The sequence below is a fragment of the Erinaceus europaeus genome, chromosome 2 (genome assembly GCF_950295315.1).
Source record: "Erinaceus europaeus chromosome 2, mEriEur2.1, whole genome shotgun sequence".
Taxonomy (NCBI): domain Eukaryota; kingdom Metazoa; phylum Chordata; class Mammalia; order Eulipotyphla; family Erinaceidae; genus Erinaceus; species Erinaceus europaeus.
In genome coordinates this window covers 164,928,286-164,933,417 of record NC_080163.1, presented here as the reverse complement: position 1 = coordinate 164,933,417, position 5,132 = coordinate 164,928,286, and the positions used below count along the sequence as shown (strand labels likewise).

General features: G+C 40.4%; 1 non-coding gene across 1 annotated transcript; it reads right to left on the bottom strand.

Moving 5' to 3' along the window:
* Window positions 1-4,414: 4,414 nt before the first annotated feature.
* LOC132537244 (U6 spliceosomal RNA) lies at window positions 4,415-4,522 on the bottom strand. Its single transcript, XR_009548705.1, has one exon. It is a non-coding gene; the product is annotated as a U6 spliceosomal RNA (small nuclear RNA).
* Window positions 4,523-5,132: the final 610 nt, after the last annotated feature.

Here is a 5,132-nt window from a genome sequence, read left to right as displayed (position 1 = left end):
TCTTACTGGCAGCTATGTATTAAAACTAGTTATGATACAAATTCTTTGTCATCTTTGTAGTTCTGTTTCCAGCTTTCACAGTGTTTTGGACACATCAGGGTAAACTCAGACAGTGGTCACCAGGGCCCTTTAGGCTAAAAATAAGCCTGTCTTATTTGATACCCCTGAATTATGCCTACTTCCTTGGCATAAGGTCAGAATTTGAAAAGTAAACAGAGAATCAGATATAGTCACTAAAATGGAGATAACAAGTCTGATATAGAACAGTTAAAGACGAGGAGAGAGACCATTCTACTGTGTATGCCCTTAAGATATTTATACTTGACATAGCTACATGTATACACAGTCAATATATAAGGAAAAATGCTGCCAGTGCAGAACACATACAGGGCAGACTCTTTTTTTTTTTTTTTGTCTCCAGGGTTATTGCTGGGTTCAGTGCCTACACTATGAATCTACTGCTCCTGAAGGCTATTTTTTCCTTTTGGTGCCCTTGTTGTTAGTGCTGACATTGTTGTTGGCTAGGAAAGAGAGAAATGGAGAGAGGAGGGGAAGACAGAGACAGGGAGAGAAACATAGATACCTGCAGACCTGCTGCACCGCCTGTGAAGTGACCCCCTGCAGGTGGGGAGCTGGGGGCTAGAACCAGGATCTTCACTCAGTCCTTGAGCTTTGTGCCACATGTGCTTCAACAGGGCAGAATCTTGTTGTAAGAGGTACACCATGTGCCTGCCAATCTTCATTATAGAGCTCAGGCTCCAGGCATCTGGTCCTTAAACCCAACACTATTCTACAATACCAGCTACTATTGAGGGCATAGGAATAATTAGAACAATGTGAACAAGAAAACTGGGATACGGTGCAGTGGAATAAGTGCTAGACTCTTGAGAATGAAGTCCTAAATTCAATCCCCAGCACTGCATATACAGAACGATGCTCCAGTTCTCTCTCTTCCTCATATTAACAAATAAGTAAATTTGGGGGACTGGGCTGTGGTGCACCAGGTTACGAACATATATAACCATGTGCAAGGTTCTGGGTTCAAACCCCTGCTCTACACCTACAAGAGGGACACTTCCCAAGCAGTGAACCAGGTCTTTCTTCCTTTTTCTCTCCATCTTTCTCAATTTCTCATTCCTATTCAATCAAATAGAAATTAAAAAAAAGTAAATCTAACAAAACAAAACAATGTGTCTAAATGGTCCTGCTAAATTATTGCTAGCCAATTAAATTTTTATACTTATTTATTTTCCCTTTTATTGCCCTTGTTTTTGACTGTTGGTCTAGTTATTATTGTTGTCGCAATTGATGTCGGCTTTGTTATATAGGACAGAGAGAAACGGAGAAAGGAGGGGAAGACAGAGAGAGGGAGAGAAAGATCGACACCTGCAGTCCTGCTTCACCGCCTATGAAGCAACCCCCTGCAGGTGGGGATCCAGGGGCTTCAACCAGGAACCTTACACTGGTCCTTGTGCTTTGCGCCATGTGCGCTTAACCCGTTGTGCTACCACCAGGCCCTGAAATTTGATTCCTTAATAAATCAAAGATACAGTAAGCAATTCAGTAATATTACCTTAATATCTTGGACTTCATATACTACCCTGTGGTCAGTGACTCTATTCTGGGTGAAATTGTAGGTCTGAATTCTTTCTGACTGGGTTCTTGTTCCAACCTGTGCAGACATAGAAAGGAATTCACATTTTAACATAATTACTATCTTTACTACAATGGAAAAGGCACCTGCAAATTCTTTTCTAAGAATTTCTATTTCTGAAGGTCAGGCACATACATTGACAAAGAGCAAGAATGGAAGGAATTTAATTGTTTAAGACTCTTGTTATGACAGGTTTATTTATGGAGTAAGAGTGTTTCTTTTTATTTTTTTTTTCTTCCTGCACTACAAATCCACTGCTCCTACAGGCCATCACCCCCCCCCACCTTTTGTTGTTCTTTTTGTTTATCATTGTTGCTGGATAGGACAGAGAAATTGAGGGTGGGGGGGAGACAAGGAGTGGGAGAGAAAGACAGACACCTGAAGACCTGCTTCACCACTTGTGAAGTGACATCCCTGCAGGTCGGGAGCTCAAAATGGGATCCCAACCCCTATCCTTGAGCTTTGTGCCATGTGCGCTTAGCCAGCTCGCTGCACTACCACCCAGCCCCCAATAGTCCTTCTTCAGTAGTTCCAATTCCAATCAAAGCCAAATTATCAGTGGTCTGGGAGAAGGAGGCAGAGTGGATAAAGTACAGGATTCTCAGGCATGAGGTCCCAAGTTCAATCCCCAGTGCCACATATACCAGAGTAACGTGCTGATCCTCCCTGCTCCTCTCTCTCTCATTAATGAATAAATAAGATCTTTAGGACAAAACAAAACTATCTCTGAAGATGGGTAGGTTGCACCATGGAAGAAATTAGAGCTTCTAAATTTTAGGTCCTGAGTCCAATCCCAATCACTGCATATGCTAGAGTGCTGCTTCTGTGCCCCTCAACCCCCTTCTGTAATTCATGAAATTCAAATAATTTAAAAACTCTATTTTACCCTCATCAGTCCGTTCTCCAGAAAGTTTACTAATGTGTTAACTCAAATTTCTTCCTCAAGCTATTTCTATTCAGGATTTGTATCATAACTGTCTAAAGAGAAAATTGGTTTAAAGGTCATTTTTATGAAATTTTTTATGGAAATTAAGATACTTTCAAGTTTTAAAATAAACCATATTATTACAAAATTTTATTACAACTCCTTGTGGGTTCAGAAATAAATAGCTCTGCCAAAACCATACTGCAAAGTGCAAGGACCAGCGGAAGGAACCTGGTTCTGGCCCCAGCTCCCCCCCTGCATGAAAGTCACTTCACAAGCAGTGAAGCAGGTCTTCAGGTATCTGTCTTTCTCTCCCCCTCTCTGTCTTCTCCTGCTATCTCCGTTTCTCTCTGTCCTATCCAACAACAACAACATCAATAACTACAACAATGTTAAACAAGGGCAACTAAAAAGGAAAAATAAATTAATTCATTTAAAAACACCATACTGTAGTATTTTCTGAGAGAATCTAAGGTCGAGGGTCAGGAAAGGGTTTTTTCCCCCACTTCATTTTTCTCTATTTCCTAGATTTTGAATTACATATGTATGTAGTTTTATTCAAATGTATAAGTTCTACTAAAGTGTATGTATCATTTAAATAAGCAAAGTATACTCTTGTTCTCTTCAGATTGTATAAATCTTTTGCCTCTTAAGTAAGCAAAGTATCATAATATTTTAAATTATAAAAAAATAAAGGCTGCCACTGTCTGGGAGGTTGTGCAGTGGATAAAGCTTTGGGGTTCTTATGTGTGAGGTCTCAAGATTGATCTCTGGCATCAGATGTGTCAGAGTGATGCTGCGGTTCTCCTTCTTCCTCTCCCCTAATTCTCTCACTCATAAATAAATCTTTAAAAACTAAAGTAAAACCTGAATGTGGTTGAAAGAGAATTTTGGGGTTGGAAGCGCAAAATAGCCATGTTTTTGAGTTATTTGCAGTAAACCTTGTAGTATTTTTGGAAAAGTGGGATGCATAACAGTAACTGTCACAAGTCACTTTGATTTAGATATCTTAGTTTTCCCTACTTTTGGCCGTTCCACTTTCCCTACCCTTGTTTTAGCCTGCAGTAGTGTAACTGACAGCGCAAATAATATATTTATCCCTTGCCTGCGATGGTCTCAGATTGTAGAGGAGCATCAGTAGGTAGACTTGAAGCTAGGAATTCACATTTCCAAACCACTACTTCTTAGCAAACCCCTTCTGGCACAGACACAGACAGCCTAAACATTCAAGTTATTTCTGATCCTCCACACTCTAAGTGCACACCACAGGCAGGCAATGGGCGGGACTCCGTGCATAGAGGAGCAGTGCTTTGCATGTCTCTTAAAGGATACAGAATGGAGACTGGCAAGGAGGCTTCTCAGCTGTCCCATGCAGGTGCAAGGTTCTGGGTGGGATTGATCCCCAGGCACAATATTTGAGAAAAAATTTTAAAATGACTTTGTATTGCTTAAAAGATTAACAGTTAAGAGAACAATATTACCATGATTTTATTCAAAAAAGCCAATCTGCAGCCCTGGAGGCTGGTACAGTGATTGGAGTTTTGGACTCAAGCATGAGGTCCTGAATTCTACCTCCAGCATCACATGTTCCAGACTGATGCTATAGTGTTTTTCCTCTCTCTCTCTCTCTCTCCTCCCTTTCTCCCTCACTGATTAATAAATCTTTTAAAAGAGCTTCAGCATATGTAGAACCAGAGTTCAGACAGACCTGGGATCCCACACATACAAATCTAGATCTCTTGCCACTGAACCACCTCCCAGGTTGCATTAACTGGCTCTTAAAAAGATTATAATTATTTATATGTGTGTACATATATTTTATAATCTTTTTTTGAAAAAATATGGTATGCCTCACGAATCTGTGTGTAATCCTTGAGCAGGGGCCATGCTAATCTTCTCTGTTATCATGCCAGTTTTAGTATATGTACTACCGAAGCTAGGACTATATTATAATCTTATTTAAAAAGTGTTAAGAGATGGAGACAGTTGGAGTCAGGCAGTGGCACAGTGGGTTAAGCGCACATGGCGCAAAGCTCATGGAACAGAGGCAAGATCGCGGTTCTAGCCCCTGGCTCCCCACCTGTCCGGGAGTCCCTTCACAGGTGGTGAAGCAGGTCTGCAGGTGTCTGTCTTTTTCTCCCCCTTCTGTCTTCCCCTCTTCTCTCCATTTCTCTCTGTCCTATCCAACAACAACATTAATCACCACACAATGTTAAGCAACAAGGGCAACAAAATGGAAAAATAAATAAAAATAAAAAAGAGTGGAAAAGAATAGACAAGAAAAAAAAAAAGAAAGGGAGACAATGAGACCTTGGTGACAACAACAACAACAAAAATAAAATAACCTATTTATACTTTAGAATTGCAGAATGGCTAGGGCAATGGCTCTGTACGAATTAAGTCCTGAATTCAATCCCCAGATTTGCATGTGCCATAGTCATGCTCTGCTTCTCTTTTTTTGTATTAATAAGTAACATTTTTCCTTTTTTTAATTTCCTTTTTTAAAAAAAAAAAAAACCACGGTTCCTGCCCGGTTCCTACCCAGCTCCAAGA